This window comes from Nelumbo lutea, chromosome 6 (genome assembly GCF_056320005.1).
Source record: "Nelumbo lutea isolate HS-2025 chromosome 6, American lotus-T2T, whole genome shotgun sequence".
NCBI classification, from domain to species: domain Eukaryota; kingdom Viridiplantae; phylum Streptophyta; class Magnoliopsida; order Proteales; family Nelumbonaceae; genus Nelumbo; species Nelumbo lutea.
In genome coordinates this window covers 59,452,185-59,462,083 of record NC_142689.1, presented here as the reverse complement: position 1 = coordinate 59,462,083, position 9,899 = coordinate 59,452,185, and the positions used below count along the sequence as shown (strand labels likewise).

General features: G+C 35.9%; 1 non-coding gene across 1 annotated transcript; it reads right to left on the bottom strand.

Annotated features, from left to right (window-relative positions):
- Positions 1 to 5,132: 5,132 nt before the first annotated feature.
- LOC148849108 (small nucleolar RNA R71) lies at positions 5,133 to 5,239 on the bottom strand. Its single transcript, XR_016101590.1, has one exon. It is a non-coding gene; the product is annotated as a small nucleolar RNA R71 (small nucleolar RNA).
- Between the last annotated feature and the right edge of the window lie 4,660 nt (positions 5,240 to 9,899).

Below are 9,899 nucleotides of genomic sequence, written 5' to 3'. Positions count from 1 at the left end.
GAAATCCACACTCAATTTGGTGTCCACCTTAAAATCCTACGTTCAGATAATGGCCGAGAATATTTTTATACACCATTTCAGCAATATTTAGATCAACATGGTATTATTCATCAAAGCTTTTACTCTTACACCCCTCAATAAAACGGGGTAGCTAAAAGGAAAAACCGCAATTTCTTAGAAACAGCTTGGTCCTTATTACACCAAATGAATGTTCCCAAATGGTTCTAGAGTGCTTACATCCTGCTTTTTTATTAATCGAAAGCCAATGTCCATCCTCGATGGTCAGTATCCCTTCTTGGTTTTGTTTCCTACATTTTCCCCTTTTCCTCTTACCCCTAAAGTTTTTGGATGTGTGTGCTTTGTCCATAACCTTGGCCTTGGACTAGACGAGTTGGATGCATGCTCTACAAAGTGTGTCTTTCATGGTTACTCTAGGACCCAGAAAGGGTACAAGTGTTATAGTCCCAATTCTTGACGTTGTTTTGTGTTTTTTGATGTTACCTTCTTTGAATCGGTTTCTTTCTTTTCTAGGTTAGACATCTCTTCTCCTTCCAGTCTCCTTCCACTTCCAATTCCTATTCCAAACCCTATTCCTCTTATTCCAACTGCGACTAAGTCTTTGCCTCTGATGCCACTTCCTCCTACACGACAACCTATCCAACAAGTGTATACGCATCAACATACACTAGCCCCTCCAACTTCTTCACCATCAACGGATCCAATAGTAGTTTTTGCAGCACCACCACACCTAGTATCTAACCTTGACCTTCCCATTGCCCTACGGAAAGGTAAACGTAGTTGTACCCTCCATCTTATCTCCAATTATGTTTTTGTTTCTCACCTCTCTCCTTCCCATCGATAGTTCATTCATTGTCATCTTCTAGCTCTATTCCCAACGATGTCCAGGAAGTCCCGATAACCCCACATTTTGATGCCTTAAGGGCATCAATTCAGGGGTATTTTTGACTTTATAATGGTCAAAGTGTACCATTTTCCTAGTTAAAATCAATTATGTGACCTCTGAGATTCTCTATGCAAATTATGTAGAAAACTGGAAAGTTTTCTAGGCTAAAGTGTAGCTTTTGGGAAGCTGGTGTGAAGACCAGCAGAGAGAGGGGGTGATTTTGTAATGAATTGAGAACCATGCTCCCCTCCACTTAGCAAAGGGAGACTTTTTAACCTAATCTTTTCACTCTTAGCAAACCCTAGCCGCCCCTAGGTGTTTAATCTCCACCCTCCACCTCTTTTAATCTCAACCGCTCATTTTTGGGAACCCTAGGGCACCACCTATTCTGTTAATCCTCACCATTCAGCCCCTCACCTCCAAATCTCAGCCATTCCCTCCATCTTATATCCCAATCATTCAATATAGGGCACCACCTATTCTTTTAATCTTAACCCTTCAACCCTATATGTTCTAATCTACACCCTCCATTTCTGGGCACCCAAATCCTAGCCATACATAATATTGGGTGCCCTCTCCTTCCATTTTCAGCTGTATGATCACCCCAAAACCATCTTAGCCATCCATTAGAAACTCTAGGGCGTCCCCAACTTTTCTAAATCCCAGTTGTCACCCCCCATTTCTCCCTATTTCTAGTTGTGTCCACCCTTCTCTATAAAAGGGGTCCCAGGGGCCCTATAGAAGGGGTTAGTCAATTCACCTAGTTAACAAGGCTAAGGTTTCTTGAGGAGTTCAAGGGTTGTAGAAGGGGAGGACGCCCACATCTAGTCAAGAGGGGTTCCTGCAAGCTGTTCAATCATTCTGCAACTACCGCCACTGGATCTGATCAACCATTCTTTTCTTTTCTTTATTTTCTTTTATATTATTTTTATTTCTGCAATCTTTTAGATTTAATTCTAGTTCATTTCTCTATTTTGTAGATTTGAATTCATTCGGTTCAAGGCTAAGGTGTCTTGAGGGGTTCGAGGGTTCTAGAAAGAACGGACGCCCAGTTCTTGTTAGGAGGGGTTTCTATAGGCTATCTGGCCAATCTGCAGCTACCACAACCAGATCCGGATTCTGGATCATTTTTTTATTTCTTTTATTTCCTTTGTTGATTCCCATACTTTACTAAATTCTGATTTTTATTTATTGTCTTGTTTAAATTCGAAACATTTAATTTCAGCAATAATAGATTTTATTTTCATATGTTTTTCTATTCCCGATTACATTCTCTTGTCCGGATCTAAGTAGATTTTAATTTTTCACTTGCTTCCCTGTGGATATGATCCGTTCTCACCCATTTACTACATTAGTAGTTGTTTGAGAAACGGTAAAAGTTATAAATGTTTAAACTAGTGTTCCGAGGTGTTTAACGACGCGCTTCCAAAGACACCAAGTTTTTGGTGGCATAGCCGAGGAAGAATGGAGAAAATTTTTTATTTGCTTTTTTCGGATCTATTTCATTATTTCTTTATTTTCATTTTATTACTTGATTTGTTATCCCATTTTAATATTTGTTTCGCTTTGATTCTACAGGACGGAATAGCGAAAGGTGGGGTACCGGAGGATTGCGAGACTAAGGGAGAGAAGAGAAGAAAAGAGAAGTTGGATTACATTTCAGTTGTAAAAGCCCCATTTTGTTTTTAATTTTTAATTTTTATTTTTGAACTCTTTTTTTGGTTGAATAGTGATTTTCAAATTTTTTTTAGAACCGATTTTTTTAGTATTATTTTGCTTCCTTTTTGTTTCTAAATCTCTTATTCTTTCTTTATTTTATTTATTGTTCAATTTTTTTTCTTTATTAGGTTTGTGTTTTTTAATTTATTTTAGATTTAAAAAGAAAAAAAAAACGATTATTTTATTTTATTTATTTTTTGTAGCATAATTTTCTTTTGTTTATTTTATTTTATTTGCTTTTTGTTTAATTTTTTTTAGATTTGTTTTTTTTCTTTTATTTTAGATGAAAAACAATAAAAATAAATAAATAAGAAAACAATTTCTGTTTATTCTATTTTATTTATTTTGGCAGCATATTTTTCTTTCACTAGTTTTATTTTCGTATTAATTTTTAGATTTGTGTTTTTCTTTTATTAAAAAACGAAAAAAAATAAATAAATAATTTAGCATATTTCTTTCTTATTTTATTTTATTTTTGGTTTAATTTTTTTATATTTACATTTGTTTCTTTTATTTTATCTATTTCTTGCATAATATTCTTTTTGATCATTTTATGTTCAGTTTAATTCTTAGATTAGCAATTAGTTTGTTAGAATTTATTTTTGGCAGTTGTTAATTTTGTTTAGCACAATTAATTGTTGTTTTATTTTCTGTTTGCAATTATTATTTGTTGCTTTATTTAATTTTTTTCTTTCAGTTGTTTAATTGAATAATTAATTGCTAAATAGGAAATTGTTGAAATTTTTTAATTTGAGTTTAACTTTCAAATCTGAATTTAAATTTAAATTTTAATTCAAATCTGAATTTGAATTTGAATTTGAATTTGAATTTCAAATTTCGAAATTTAAATTTTAAATTTTCGAATTTAAAAAAATTTGAAAAGAAAAAGAAAGTTCAAAAAAATCAAATTTAAATTTTAGGAATTTAAATTTCAAAATCTGAATTTGAATTTAAACTCCCAAAAATTTAAATTTTGAAATAAAAATATTAAAAAAAATTGGTTAATATTTTTCTTGCATTTTCATTCCATTATTTAGGGCTTGTTATTCTAGAGCATCACCATATAGGTTTATTTAATTGCTGAAATTATCTTGTTAGTTGTGAATGTGTTAGGTTTTCTTTCTTTTTATTATTTTAATTGCTTATCTGGCTTAGTTATTTTATTCTTTTATGATATTGTTGAATTGCATTTTAGAAATAATTGTTCATGCATTGTAGTTAGTTGCATTTTGTTGTGTTTATTTTGTCTTTTCATTAACTCATTTAAGGGCTTCCAACTTAAATAAGATAAGATGGGGATTTCATCACCCTTCCTTGGCCCAAAAATCCCCACCATTCGCGTGCGGTTCACCCTAGCCTTAATTAAAAATTTGGATAGAAATACCCATTAGGGAAGCCTCAAATTTGGTTCAAAGGTGTGCTGAATTTTAGGGAAGCTTGAAATTACTTTTCATAACCGGCGGTTGGTGTCTAAGGAAAGAGGTTAAATGGCTATGCTTAAGTAGGTTTTGTGGTTACTTAATTAGGTCCTTGTGAGAGCAAGGGGAGCCTTCCACATCCCCACCTCTTATCTGGCTAATCAAAGGAAGTGGTGTAATTCCAAGTGAACCTAAAAGGATTCACATTAATTGAACCACTAGTTTAGGAAGCCCTAGGTCAGTCCCTAGGTCGTGTGGTTAATTTGTTTGCCTTTAAAAAAATAATAATAACTAATAATAAAAAAAGAAAATTAAAAAAATTAAAAATTTGAATTTGAATTTAAACTTTAGGAATTTAAATTTCAAAATTTGAATTTGAATTTAAATTTTAAAAACTTAAATTTTGAATTAAAAAATATTTAAAAAATCATTTTTGAATTTTGAAATTTAAATTTAAATTCTAAAATTTAAACTCAATTTTAAAAAATTTAAATTTTAGAAAAAAAAATAGAAAGTTTCAAAAGTTGAGTTTAAAATTCAGAATTCAAGTTGCAAAATCCACATTTGAAATTAAACTCAAAAGTTTTAAATTCAAATAAGAAGAAAAGGGACTTTTGTGTTGTATGTTGGGAATGAGATCTTTAAGGAGAGAAACTGTAGAAACTATACCTGAAATAGAGAGATACCTCCATCATCAACACCAAAATCAAATGGCTGGAATCAATGATGCCCAACCTAGAAAGTTGAAGGAATACTTAACTCCAACACAATACAACCCTTCATCCTGCATCCAGTTACCTGATACTCAGGCCTTACAGTATGAAATTATGTCAAGTACAATCCAGATGCTTCCATCCTTCTATGTGAACCAAAGTGAGGACCCATACAAGCACATAGATGAGTTCTTGGAAATATGTTCAACTGTAAGGATTCAGAATTTCAACAATGATGCCCTTAGATTGACTATTTTCCCCTTCTCCTTGAAGGATAAAGCCAAGCATTGGTTAGGGACTATAGGGAGACCCATTAGGACTTGGGAAAAAATGCAACAACAATTCCTTAGGAAGTTCTATGCTATAGGCAGAACCAATACCATGAGGAGAGATATCACGGGATTCACCCAAACACCAGGTGAACAAATTCATGAGGCTTAGGAGAGGATGAAAGAGTTAATGAGAAAATGCCGACACCATGGCCTATCCCAGTGGCACATTGTCCAGGCCTTCTAGCTCTATATTATTTCTGACTTCATAGAGCCCTGCCCTCTTTGAGGAGAGATATCACAGGATTCACCCAAGCACCGGGTGAACAAATTCATGAGGCTTAGGAGAGGATGAAAGAGTTAATGAGAAAATGCCTGCACCATGGCCTATCCTAGTGGCACATTGTCCAGGCCTCAGAAGGTCTGGACATATCAATACAAGTAGATGGTAGATGCATTGTGTGGGGGGAGGCATTTATGAGCAAGAGCGAGGATGAAGCTTATAATCTTTTCGAAACCCTAAGTGAGAATTCTATCAATAATGTGTCGTTGTATTCCTATGAAAGGTCAATGGGTCCCTCAAAGAGGGCAGGGCTCTATGAGGTCAGAAATAATATAGAGTCTGAGGCAAAAATGGACTTGAATGCCATTTCTAGAAATTTGGATAGGGTAGACCTTCTAGCCTAGAAACTCGACCAGTTTTTCACTCTTAACTAGCAATCGGGCCCATCTACCTCTTATCCCAAAGTATGTTCCATTTGTGCCAGCCCAGCCCACCATGTTGATGACTGTTCTACTGCGGCCCAATTTCCACCTTTTATCCAAGAACAAGTTCAGGTGGCCCAGAGTTTCTCAATTCCCAATAATGATCCATATTCTAATACTTATAACCCTAGGTGAAGAAACCATCCTAACTTTTCTTGCAGGTCACATCAACCTAATGTACAGTCCCATCAGCATCCGTCCTACTCCATGGCCCAACAGTTTTAGAGGCCAGTAGTACAAAACTAGTTCCAACAAGTGTACCCTAGGAGTCAACCAACCCAACCATATCAAGGCTACCGAAAACCCCCTCAATCCCGACTAGTAGACGATCAATTTATGCAACTACAATAATTGATCCTAAATCAACAGTAGTCCATTACTAGGTTAGAAAACCAAATAGAACATCTAGTTGAAGCTAATGCAAGGAGGGCAGTGGGGCAACTGTCGAGTCAATCGGTTGCAATCCCTAGGAATCAGCCACCGGGTTTTTCTCAGCAAATTCAACCAGCTCCTTAGAATCCCCAATTCGAAAATGCTAAAGCTATAACAACTTTAAGGAGTGGGAGAATTTTGGAAGACCCATATGAGAAAGAAAGTAAAGAAGAAGAAAAGGAGTCAGAAAACCCTAAGCTAGGGGGGAAGAAGAAGAAAGGTAAAACTTAGAAAAAGAGCCTAAAGTAAACCAATCTATAGTCCCCTTTCCTACTGCACTTCATAGTCAGGCCGTCATAGAAAAAAAAAAAGAGATTCGCAATGAGGAGATCAGGGAACTTTTCAAACAAGTATACATTAGCATCCCGCTCCTTGATGCGATTCAACATGTCCCAGCTTATGTAAAGTTTCTGAAAGAGCTATGCACCCAAAAGAGGGAGCCTTGATCGGCCTCACAAAAAGTGATGCTCTCAGCAGATGTGAGTGCGGTCCTCCTAAACCAACTTCCCCGAAAAATAAAAGACTCGGGTGCTCCTCTTATTAGCTGTATAATTTCTAGAATCACTTTTGATAGGGCCCTATTGGATCTAGGGGCTAGTGTGAACCCGCTTCCGTCCATTATTTGTGAAAGGTTCAGGGTTGGCAAGTTGAAACCTACTCCAGTAATTCTGCAACTCGCTGATCGGTCGGTCAAGACTCCTCGAGGTGTCATCGATGATGTCATTGTTAGGCTAGAAAACTGTTATTTCCCTGTAGATTTTGTTGTCCTAGACATGACCCCAACCAAAGAACTAGACCACAACTCGATAATCTTAGGACAGCCATTTTTAGCAACGGCTAATGCAAATATCAATTGTAAATCAAGGGGAAAATGGACATCTCATTTAGGGATCAAAAGGTCCAATTGAATGTTTTTAATGCCTCTAAGCATCCAAACCTAGGGGAAAATGAAGGCAATGTAGGCATAGTGGACAATCTCATAAATGACCTACCTACCCCTTGGTTAGCCCAATCCGGTCCTGGTTGGTATGAAAACAAAAGTGAGTATGCGAGTTTGGATGAGAGAGATGAATAGTTGCATCTGGCTGAAGACATTAAACTTGTCGTTGGTTAGGAGGCAACCCAACGTAATTTTTTTAGTTAATTTTAGGATTAGAGTTTTTTTTTGTTTTATTTTCTTGATTCAATACCAGGTGGCATACCTTAAACCCCTCAAGAAAACTCTACTCATTGTTCCCTTTGGCCCAAATCTTCTTTGCATCATTTTAGTCATGCCATTAGGGACAACGGAATTTAAGTTGAGGGGAGAGGAAAGAGAGAAAAATTGAAAAAAAAAATTGTAAAGCTAAGCCTTTAAAGATGGAGAATTAAAATTTCACCGAAATTTTTAAAATTTTCCATTAAAAGAGATTCCCAAATAGAAAAAGTTAAGGAAACTAATAAAAGAATATTGAATTCTATAGAAATTGGTAGCAAGTGATAGGAATCAAAAAATTGGTCTTGTTTGAATATTGTCAAAACCGTCTAGAAATTAGAAAATACTCCCAAGTTTTCCCCTATCTAGATAGGAAGAGAAAGATTGAGAAATTAGACAAAATTCTTCAAATTGTTAAGTGACAGTGGACTACCCTGAACAGTGTTGCAAAAAAAGAGAGAGAATAAAAAGTCAATAGACACCCTAGACTTAGTAACTAGGTCTCTTCACATAAGTCAAGTGTCGAGATTCGCATCAAACGGAAAAGGGAATGCCAAAGACACTTACCTAACACTTAGTAACCAAGTATCTTCACCTAAGTCAAGTGTCAAGATTCGCATCAGTGAAAGGTAACAACAAAAATAAGTTCAGGAGTAGAAATCTGTTGTCAGAAATAATAATAAGAATACTTGTTTGATTTTAAAATCAATCTCATATTATCAAGACAGTTTGCAAATGGAAGGGTAAATAAGATTTTTAAGCCATGTTTTGGTAATATTCAAAATAAGACAGTTTTATCCCTAAAGCTCAATACCAATCTATATAGAGTTTGAGAATGTTAGAATCAGGATGCTTGACTAATTCTGTTAGGGATGACCTTGTAATGGGAAAGATCTATATACTCAGTGTAATTTTAAGGTTGCATTGCTAAGGGACTAGCAATGTTCAAGTTGGGGGTGATAACCCTGCATTTTGATGCCTTAAGAGCATCAATTCAGGGGTAGTTTTGGCCTTACAATAGTCAAAGTGTACCATTTTCCCAATTATAATCAATTATGTGACCTCTGAGGGTTTCTATGCAAATTATGTAAAAAATTGGAAAGTTTTCTAGGCTGAAGTGCATTTTTTGGGAAGCTGGTGTGAAGACGAGTTGAGAGAGGGGACATTTTAGTAAAGAACTGAGAACAGAAGGGTGTCTCCTATCTACTAAACCCAGTTGGCGGCCATCTCACTGTATTACCATGCTTCCCTCTCCTTAGCAAACACTAGGGAGCCTTTTTTGAACTAATCTTTTCAACAGACCAGTCAGACACCTCCATCTACATATGCCTCAGGACAAGAGATGATGAGTATTTCACGTACTGAATATGAGTGATTACTCTAGGTAACTTCTCAGGCGAGTACAGGTACGCTTGACCACTCAGGTATGGCTTGTCTAGCATCCAAACCCTCACATTGGATCATTGATTCTAGAGTTTCTAATCATATGACTGGGACTTCAGGCATGTTCTCCTCACTCACTTCATCTTCTAGTACCCATATTGTCACCCTTGCTAATGGTTCCTCTTCCCCTATAAGAGGTATCAGTGATGTTAACACTAGTTCACTCTCTTTGTCTTCAGTTCTGTATTTCCCGAATTTCCTTTTAATTTTATGTCTGTTAGTAAATTAACCAAGCCTCTTAATTGTTCTATCACTTTTTACCCTTCATCTTGTGTATTTTAGGATCTCAAGACAGGGATGAAGATTGGGGGAGGGCATAAAGCCGGTGGACTGTATTACCATGATAGTGGTGGTGGTTCATCAACAGCTCTTCAGTCATTTCTCTCCTCTCTCTAGTGGCATTATAGACTTGGTCATCCGTCTCTTAAAGCTTTGAAGCAATTTGTTCCAACATTCACTTATCTTTCTACTTTAGATTGTGAGTCGTGTCAATATGGGAAACATCATCGGGTTTCCTTTAGTCCTAACGTCAAGAGTCGTTTGTTGAGTCCTTTTTCTTTGGTCCATTCGGACATTTAGGGTCCAAAAATAGTGTCACACAATGGATACAAGTGCTTTGTTGTTTTTGTTGATGATTATTCAATGATGACATGGCTTTATCTTACGAAAAAAGAAATGAATTATTTTCTATTTTCCAAAAATTTTATGCTGAAATCCACACTCAATTTGGTGTCCATCTTAGAATCATAAGTTCAGATAATGGTCGAGAGTATTTTTATACACCATTTCAGCAATATTTAGATCAACATGGTATTATTCATCAAACCTCTTGCTCTTACACCTCTCAACAAAGCGAGGTAGCTGAAAGGAAAAACCGCCATCTCTTAGAAATTGCTTGCTCCTTATTGCACCAAATGAATGTTCCCAAATGGTTCTGGAGTGATGTTATGCTTACATCCTGTTTTCTTATTAACCAAAAGCCTATGTCCATCCTCGATGGTCAGTATGCCTTCTTGGTTTTGTTCCCTACATTTTCCCCTT